The sequence below is a fragment of the Halyomorpha halys genome, unplaced genomic scaffold, assembly GCF_000696795.3.
Source record: "Halyomorpha halys isolate HHAL.00 unplaced genomic scaffold, Hhal_1.1 Scaffold1756.1, whole genome shotgun sequence".
NCBI classification, from domain to species: domain Eukaryota; kingdom Metazoa; phylum Arthropoda; class Insecta; order Hemiptera; family Pentatomidae; genus Halyomorpha; species Halyomorpha halys.
In genome coordinates, this window is record NW_027108702.1 from 211,437 (window position 1) to 222,539 (window position 11,103).

Consider the following 11,103-nt stretch of genomic DNA (forward strand, 5'->3'; position numbering starts at 1 on the left):
TATATAGAGAGAGAGATATTGAACGGAAGCATATTTTCGATGCTCAACTTGCAATATTCACAGTAAACTACATGATGCAATACTTCAAACACTGACGTATGGCGCAGATGTTTGCTTTATGGGGGCTCGGCAGAAAATTATATAATAAATCTTAAACTTTTAAGGATTTTAATCATTAAAGTAATAAAGGAGACAAAGAAAAGTGTTATCTGTGGATTATGACAAACACACCTATTGAATAATGCATTCTTTTGTAAAAACATGTTTTTCTAAATTAGCTTAGCTCACTAAACTATTAAAAAAAAAAATCTAGCAATACACTTATGAAGGGTTTGGGTTTCAATAGTTGCTGAGGAAGTTTCTTTACCTAAAGTTGTACAAGGAGGTGATTTTCTTCAGATCACACTCCACCGTTTTTCCAAGTTTTTCTCTTGAAATGTAATTTTTATTTTATTGATTTTTTTCTTAAATGGGTATTAAAGAACAATATATAATAATTATAGGTTATCCAACTCGTTTTGTTATCAAGGAACTTGAAATTCGCAGAGCAGGCTTAATCAAAACAGTGAAAATGTTTACTTAGGGGCAGGGAGCTTGTTATAGGTTAATTGAGAAGTAGGGGTTATGGATCAAAATCTAAAATTTTTTAATAATTTTCTATCTTACCGGAGGTTTGGGGAGTATTAAATTTGCAGAATCATCTCTCAGAGTCATTGTTTACGACTCATATGTATTTAAATAACGATTGATGAAAGTATGGATATCGATATTTCCTTTCGGCAACATACAAAACGTTTAAGAATTTTCCATAAAAAGTTAAGATTTCGAAAAATAAAAATGTCTCCAATAAATTAATATTCAACATTAAAAACTTATTCGGATTATTTAATTTTTTTTAGATTGGTACTATAAATTAACAATTTTAATAAAAAAAAACTTCTGCATCCGATGGCCACATAATAATGTTTAAATTAAAACCTTCCAAAAGTAATATACTAAATTTTGATTGAAAACTCCTCATTTATTGAGCATTTTAAAAAAGTGTTGGTTTTGCTGTTTTACAATTAAGTTAAGGAATGAATACCTTCGACTTGGAGTCTATTTCCCTTCTATTTCATCTCACCTCGTGTGCGAACGGCCTTAGTTTCCCAAAACTTAATGAAACTTGATTTACTGTCATGACAGTTACGCTGCACTAGGTATAATAGCTTGATTGGTAGCAGTACACATTGAGGGAGAGAAACTTTTGTCATTAAAACATTTATTGACATGACAGTGCTGGTACTGGTATTTGGTGGGGGGAACAAGTCCGGCAAGTGGGCCTGAGGGTTCTTTTTGCCAACCCCTAGGTTGCCGCCAGGTACTAACCAAGGTGGGAGTGTCAAGATTCATCCTTTGGGACCGCCGAAAAATGAATGTGAACTGCCTCAGGTGGGAATCGAACCCACAACGTTCCGAACCGAGCGCACTGGGACCTGAACCCAACCCGCACGGCCGTCACGTCCCTGACAGTAGTTCATGACAGTAATAACCACTACATGAAATGACAAATTATGTCAGTTCAGCTGCAATCTCATTCGTATTTTACGATAATATTGTATCTACTGATACTCTTATATTTCTTCTTTTTGCTAATGATGTGTGCGATTTAACTTAAAATGTTCAACATTCTTCCACTTTATATTTTTAAGAAGCATTATATTGATTGTTTAAATTTACAGCTTCAATTAAATCAAATTTGCACTATCCCTAAGAACATTTAGAAATACCCATAAATTTTGAATTGGAGCAGAGCTTTATCTCGATGAAGAATAAGAACTCGATTAGGGAGCGGACTAATCGATATTCGGTTGGCAACAAGGGCCGAACCGATAATGGTCGTCGATGAGATTTACGGTGGCCTGAACACTAACGAGGTTTTCATTATCACCTTTCCCAATCTGGATCTCTTTCGAATTGAACTGCACCTTAACGTTAGAGATCTTCGAGCCAGATATTGCATTGAAGAATAGTTCTTTGATTACCACGAGGAATAAACACAGTTATTTATAATGGTCAAATTTTTGTGTTGATAAAATGTTTAAGAAGAAAAAAACTGTTTTAAATAAATAATTCAAACTCTATCCATTATAGTCTCAAAACATTTTATTTCTCTTATACGTCCAACGTTTCGGCCAATCCGGCCATCTTCAGGGACAATCCTCTCAATACCACTTTGAAACCATCTAATTTAACAACTCTAAACTTCATGCAGGCTATTCTGCCCAGGTCAAAAATATCAATATCTAATTAGTCAATTATCAATTAAAACACAGTCAATTTATTTATCTGCAGACACTCTTCCCTAAAACTTTTATCACAACTTATAATGTGACTATTTCGTAATTAAAAATATTTTTAAAAAATCCCTAACTACTCAAACCCACTAGTTTCTAACCTTGTTTCCTCTTCTATTCCTGACAATACTCCGAGGCGCTTACAGAAGATGGCCTCGAGACCTAATGTAGAAAACTATTAGAGTGCTACCAATAGGTGGTTTCTCTACATGCCTCTATCATTCCAATAAAATTACATCAAATTTACTAGATATATTTTTATGTAAATACAGTTGTATAAATATCAATGAATAAATAAACAAAATATATTTATATATAAAAATAAATTTTATTGAATTCATTGCTTCAGACTTCCTACTATTTATTGCTATTATATAATTTGTTTAACTTTTGTATTAGAGGTGAATAGAATATCCTGTAGTTGATAAATAAAGATTGTTTTCTCCTTTCTTGGCTGACTTCAGCAAGTTTCCCTTCAAGTTTCCGCAGAACGCAAGTCAATGGAAAACTTTTCAAATATCTTCTGAAACCGTGGAAAGGAGTTTTGTAGCGCTGGCCTGCCCGCCTTTGCAATTTAATGAAGCTTTTATTAAGTTGGCAGCTGCAATGGTGTCTCCCGACTTCTTATTAATCGAAACGGCTATTTCATTTGTGTTCAAAGCTTATAGGCTTCAAAAGATATAAAGCCAATGAATTTCAATATACAAATATGTACCGTATTGGAAGATTAATATTTAATCGTATATAGTAGATTGTAGGAAGATAGTACAAGTAGTAGTCAATAAAGGTACGAAATAGTAAAAAAAAACTATTTAGTAACCAACGTTTCGTCTTACTTTGCAGGGCTTCATCATTATTAAATGAGAACTAGATAAAAACATTGTAAAATACGTTAAAGAAATTTTAATATAAATAGAAACGGTGTAAAAAGTTATAGAAAAAAAGGAAGAAACACAGTCAGAAATATAACTAACTATAGATGGATAGAAAATTAATTAATTGCAAGTATAGTAATGAGTAATATAATTGAAAATGCATTGAATATTTTTTTCCAACTCCGATTTTTAGTTTTGGAGATATTTTAATCTAAATGCAAAACACATCGAGTGTCCCCCCCCCACCATTTTAGTTTTATCTTGAGCGTTTTTGTTTTTTTTTTCAGTCAGTTTATATTACCCTTTATATTCACGATTTTTAGTTTAGCATGTTAAAGTATATTGACTGGAAAAATTTGTGTGAAATGTATAAACATTTCCATCTTTTAGCATGTTAAAACGATCTAACATGTTGAGTCTGTTAATAGGTCTGCTAAATGGAGAATAACACGCAACAGACAAGCTAAGCTCCGCACAATTTTGTCCATTGTTTAGATCGGTTATTTGCACATGGTTTGTGTTGTATTTGTTTTGAGCGTTTTTAAACTCTAATACAGTTATGAATAAAAAAATTAATAAGTTAATGGGGAAAAAACCAGAGGAAACGAGTGAGATAGTGGAAATGTGATGTGACGAGGCTGTTGGAGATTTTATTATCTCGTAAAGATTACAAGATTACAAAATTTCTCAGAAAATCCGCTATTAGCTCCTTTGAATTTTACATATAAAATAGACCTTAAACTAGGTTGCTCATTATCTTATACTTATAACTAGGGATAGGATTTTTATGTGCTATAAAATCTGAAATATGTACATAAATATGTGCTAATATATTGTCAAATATTTAAAAAAATATGTATTTAAAAATTATTTATTATTCAACAATATAAATTAATAATTAATTAGTAATTTTATAACTTAAAAAAAGTTACATAAATATGTATTTATTATATATTATATGAATAATATTTTTAAGAAATTATGTTAAAATATGTACAAAAAAATGTACTTTGAGAAAACATAGCTGTTCAATAACAAGACATTAATTAGTAATTGTAATTAAACTAGGGGAGTGAAACAAGACTAAGATGAGAAAGGACCATGGGAAGGGGGAAAAAAAGAAATGGATTGAGGAGTAAACAAACAAATTCTAGGAAAATGCTACAGGAATAAGACACTTTTTTAAATAGATTCTGAGAAATTCTCGATGTAATTCTGTGTGAAAATTTATTATTGTCACTGCTTTTAATTTGTGTTCAAAGATGAAGATATAGAATTTTTACGCACTATTTATGATAAATTTCACCTTTAAGTTTGGAAATTCTCTCGAATTTTATGTAGTTGCTGCGAAAAATATATTTACAATTGAACAAATAATTAAAGGAAATACGTGATTCAGGACAAAATAACTAAAAATATGTAAAAAATAACAAATATTTCAGAAAATATGTGATTTACAACAAAATATGTAAAAAAGGCCAAATATTTAAAAATATGTGAAATAAAAATGGCTTCTTTTGGCCAGAAATGTCTTAAAACATCTTTAGTTAGTAAGGAATCGAAGATATCATGGTCAGGTAAAAATATGTGAAAACATAAAAATACTATCCCTACTTATAACATTTAGCATTTTTAAAGTTTTTACATTTAACACACCATGAGTATTAATGTTAGTCGAGTTAACTGTTTGGTATTCATCTTCTATTTCCTTACTATCTTTTATTTGTGTTAATTGTTAGTTTGTTTATACGGATGTCTTTTTGTACCTCGTTCTTTATATCTGTTTTACTTACGTGTTATCTTTATCTACTCTGTATATTTTTATTTTGGTCCTGAGGAAGACCTACAATGTGGGTCAAAACGTTGGCTATAAATAAATATTTGAAGACAATTTTTGTTTTTTTTATCATCTCCTAATCCACATATGGTCGATCATCTATTTGAAATAATAGGATTTATTATTCTAACTTGAAACGGTTATTTGAAACAAAAGCGATTATTTTCCCCGAAACGGGTTATCCTCTTGCCTCGCCCACTCATATTGGAGCACCAATAGATATACTCCGAAGTGGCCACGTAGACCTCATAATACTACATTAGGAAGGGGACCAGACCATTGTATTCCTAGCGCTAGGTCTGGCCCTTATAACAAACTGAAACTCTTCCAATGTTAATATCGTAAAACTGAATGGATTTCTTTTTCTATATCCGTTCCAAGCCCTCTCAAATTGCTTAATAAAATTGAATATCGATTTTATTTGGTTCTTTTTTTTTTTCATTATAAAGAAAATTGAAAATCGGAATTAATCTGATATTATAAAAGGGAGGGGCAACTGGTATTAATTTATTGTGTTTTCATCCCTTTCAATATTGCTTTATTGAAGCAAACAGTTATGAGTAAAACGATTTCGATAGGGAAATTGTTTTTATTAAAACTAGTTAGTTAAGTTGAATCCGAAGGAATATCATAATTGTTTAATATTTTATTATATTACTTGATCATAAACCTTTACCATTCATTTGTATCTTCTTCTTTTCCTGAACATCTTGAGTGTGGTACGACGAGATGGCAACATAATGTAAAATATTTCATTGTAACATTGTTAATTATTCGTGCCTCAAATTTTGAAATTATTTCCATAGAAACAACAAATGGTTTAATTTACATAATGCCGCACTTGTTCAGCCTCCACTGGCTCACTACGAGTGATGCAGCAAAAGGGATGTGCTTGGGCATCATTTGAGCTCTGCTCAATCCCTCACAGGTAGAAGATAGAGTGGGCTCAGGGATCCTCAGGTCGATAGTGTAAATATTGTATATAATAGTGTAAATGTGACTAGAGATTATATTATTATTTTATTTTTCATACATATAGTTTGATTATGTTCATTTTCTTTATCCTTCTGTTTGTACATATTTACAGAGAGATTTATTCATTTTTATATGCTTTTTTTCTAACTTATTTATTTATTTTTATTCTTATTTTAGTATGAATGTGGTCATTCATCACTACTACCTATTGCTCACAATTGTGTGGCAGATTGTAATATCTATCAATAAATAAATTATTAATTTATATAATGGAACTAAAAATTTTAAAATAGGTTATTTAAACTATACGTTGAATATCATACAGAATATACTTCACATGTTGATATGAAATGACCGTTTTTATTATTTCAGAAATTCAAGATCAGTGGACTTTAGTTGATTATTACGTAAAGATAAAAAATATTCTGGGCCCTAAAAATAAATATGTGATGTACACCAAAGGGTGCCTATATTCTGAAATTCAATATTTAAGGAAAAGTAATAACTCGTTATTAAGATAAAAAGTGTCTACAAACTATGTCCTAAATACTGACTAAAAATAACTTGAAGGACTAGAGTGACCCTGCACTAGCGCTTTAATTACTTACTCAAATCCCTGAGCCCCCCCAATACCTGCTAAGGTGAAAAATACCCGAAATTCGGGTAAAAATATCGGCAGCATTGCTAATGAAGCTTTAAATGTCTGCATTTCACTCAAAGCTAATTTCGATATGTTTCGCCTTGTTATCTCCCACTTGACCTACGTCCGCAACGACAAAGCAATGAGAGATGACTTACGACCGACAAGGGTCAAATGATTGATAAACAAATTATGTATGATAGTGCTTAAAGTAACACAACCTTAATTTAATTCTTATACATTTTCTTCAGATTTCGTCACATCACATTTTCAGGGATCTTATATTTTCTTAATTTCGTTGTTTATTTATATTTTTTTATATATCATCTCTACATTTTCTTGAAACTGGTTATTATTGCTTAAATAAAATAATTTTATCCAATTTTAGTCTAAAAACAATCTATATTTCTTTATACGTACGACGTTTCGGACAATCTTATATTCGGACAATCATCCTCAGGACAATCTTAAACTTTAGAACTACATCTATTTTAAAAAACTTTTTGCAAGTTATTCTGCTCAGGTTATTAATTTCAGTTCATAATTACCCTATTTTGTCAATTTTTCAAATTAAATTAAAACTATTAATCTATGCTAATTTTCACTATTATAATATATCACAACTGATTGTTGATGAAGTAAGCTATGCATATTGACTTATTTTATTTTTATATCAATTTTCATATATTTTAAATCATTTATAGCTTAGCTACACCTTGGTATACTTTTATTTCATCTTGTCTTACTCTCTTACTTTGTTACATTATTTTAGTTGCTTATATCTTTTTCTAGCCCTGACGAAGCCCTGGAAAGTGGGCCGAAACGTTTGTTCATAATAAATAGCTTGATTACTATTTGAGTTCTTTTGACCACACCCGTACAATCTTTCTTTTATGTATTACTCAGGGACAATAATTAAATCGATCTTCTAACAATAATTAAATATTGACTTCACTCAAAAGTAAAAATGTTTAATATGAATGATTTGAATAAAAACTAATTCTACACCTAAAAGGTAGATCAAATTAAATGCTAATTACTGTGTGAAATAGGAACAACTTTACTTTTTTTTCTAAACTATTTTATTCTTTGCAAATTCATTGCTAAAAAGTTTAAATTTATCCGTTTATTTTTATAATTATCCGTTAGTTATAGGGTACTGTAAGATATTCTAAATGTATCAACTGTAGTAGATATGAATTTGCTGCCTATTCAGTATACAGTCCGTACTCTGACGGGCAAACAAGTGCAACCGCAGACACTTGATCTAAAAGCACTAATAGTAGAGACTCATGTTCACAAAGCAGTTTAGTTTGTGTGAAACCTGATCAGCTGAAATAGACAGGTTCGATTTCCCACTTTTAGAGGCAGAGCCTTCACTAGCCATCTTCAAAGACCATCAGCGCTAAGAGGTACTTGATTGGCCGCGGAATGGAGGGCGAGCTCTGGCCCGAGGAAGGCTGAACAATTAATTAAAGAACCCTCCTCTCTTAGAACTAAATGCCTCCTGGGTCTGGAAGGAAAGAGGTCCAATTGGTTCTTAGGGAACATCTCGGAGGCCATAAGCCATTTCAATTAATGCGGTTATTCTTACATTCAAACGATTTATACGATATATTTCAATTTCAAGGAGATCATTACACCAAAAATAATTCGGAGGAAAATTTCCATCCTACCGCCAAAATTCTTTGATAAAACCTAGGCTTAACTTACCTTTTTTTTTTTTTTAATATCTTTATTGAAATTTACAACTGTATATTATATTACACATTCAGTAAATTTGATCTTGGTTAAAGTGTTATAGGCATGTAGAGAAACTACCCATTGGTAGCACTCTAATAACATTTTACATTAGCAGGTCTCGTGGCCATCTTCTTTTCAAGCGCCTCGGAAGATTGTCAGGTATGGAAGAGGATGCCAGGTTAGAAACTAGGAGGTTTGAGTGATTAGGAAGTTTAATGGAAGGAGTGATATCTGGTTCAGGCTAGATCGATTACATAGGGAACAGCAAGGTCTTTATGTGTAATTTTATTTGTGACAAAGTAAGGAGCATTGAGGATTTTGGATTGTAAGGATTGGATACGAGAGGAATTCGAAGGTTTAGTGGTGCCCCAAGCTCAACTCTATATGTCCAGATTGGCCTAATTACAATGTACGATGTAGTCCAAGGAGATTTTTAGTATCAGTTTTTCAAACAGCAATATTTTTTTCTAAATAACACATAAAGTTGTGACCTTTTTAGACGTAATTATTTGACCATAATAATTATTTTGTAAGTAACTGTAGTAGTTTTGTTTTTTGAAAATACTAAATAAATAAAACAAAACATTTTGATATATTGTCATTAAAAATTAGTAATGAGTTGAAAGTTTAGACCGTTTGTCTAGTAAGTGCAGTTTCCTGTCTTTTCAGTCTTGTGTGAGGATTCCAGGTTAGTCGTTTGTCCAGATGTAGTCCAAGAATATCTTCGACTGGGGTAAGAGTAACAACTTACCTTTAAAACATTATACGGGGGTAGGCAAGCCATGGTCGTTCAATTTGTGATATTTCAGCACGGAAAAGGCGAATGAAATCAAAATTTTAAGAAAATTATATATAATTATACCAGCGCATTATTATTTATTACAATTATTTGTCTGAAAAAATCTTCTTCATATTGATTTTTCCACCATCGAAAAATCAATATGAAGATTTTTTTTTTTTTTGGGTTCTGTGAAAAGTAGTATTGACCGTAATCCTGACCATCTTCTTCATATTTATTTTTGGATTTAGACTCTTTTTCACAAGTAAAGTAGACTCAAACCAATCCAAACCTTAATACTCTGGATTGTTCAGTAATACAAAAAAAAAGTTTATTTATGATAGTAAAAAAAATACCCGAGATACGGACAAATAGAAACGGAAATTTCAGAATATTTATGGACAAAATAATTTGAATATTGGTAAACTATTGTAATTATAGTTTTTAAGCATAAATTTTAATAATTGATGAAGCTATATTTTTCCTGTTCGGCGACCCGAATTTTTCGCTTTTTGGAGGTCCCTAAGTTTTAATTAGCAAAGGTCTAATGTAATTAATTTGTCTTCTACTTTTTGTTATATTTTACAAGACTTTAATATCAGGTATGTATAAGTTTATATAAAACCTTACACACATATGTATTGACGTGTAACCATAGCCACCTTTATGGAGCTAAGCACTTAGAGAGGCAGATGCACCAGTTGATGATGAATGTTTGCATGCCACGTGGCTTACGCGTGTGCCCCACGTGGTTCTCACGATCTCACGCTAGTCTATGGGAGCCTCTACTGTTTGCTCTGCCCGTTTTATTAAAACTCCTAGTACTGAGAGGGGGGCTAGAATTTTATTATAGCACTAACACTAATCCAAACAATGACTTTGGTTTGTAGACCAAAGTAATTGCGGCAGGCTGTCAGTATGGTGTGTTTATTGCCTTCTGATTCGTATTACGTATCGCAATAGTCATTAATTCAGAATAAATGAGGTCTATTTGGTATCCTTTCTGTTTGTTTGGATTATTTTTATTACAAAGGTCTGAGTTTACATTTCATAAACTATGGATAGAAATGGGCCGAGTTCATTTCGTCATGTATAATTTCAGAAAGACATAGCTTCCATGTAACTTCATACACTTTTATATAATAAATGGACGACGTTTCGGACATACTCCGTTCATTTTCAAGTCTCATTTCCTTAACCTTTGGAGGATAAACTTGCTTTCCTAAAGAAAAATATTTGTATTTTTATTTTAAAATACTTCATTATCATATTTTTAGTAGGATTTATTTTTTCATTTTTTTGGTATTAATCAAAAAGATTAAGGAGAAAACATTTTGAACCCCATTAAACCCGCATTTTATAATATAATATTATATTAAAACATCTATACCGCTACAACCCATGAAGGGGTTCAGTACCTTGTAAAGAAGTACTATTACTAGACCAACGGTTGCCCAATTTTTGCCCAATGAAGGGTACCCAATTTAAGAGATTGGGTGGACCCCAGGAAGGCTCCAGAACCCCAGGAGTTGACTCACGACTACAGTGTAACAGAAAATAATTTTCTGCCCAGCCGGATTAGAACTCTGGTCCTTGGAGATAGAAACCACACGCTTTACCCCGTGGCCACCTTGCTGCCTTAATATAATAATAAAAACTTGCCATGAATTTATAAAAATATTTATATCCTCCACGCTTCTGTACCGTCTTTTCTATAGGCCATTCTCATCTTCTCTCCAATTACAATATCAATAAACCACTATATTCTTTATTTATTTTAATTTTATTGAAGTGAATTATTACAATTTGTTATTATTATTATTGTTATTATTACAATAACTCATACTAAAAAAAAAACAGAAAAAGGAAAAGAAAAATTGTAAATAACAGTAGTACTCACCGAATTAAAAGAAAAAATA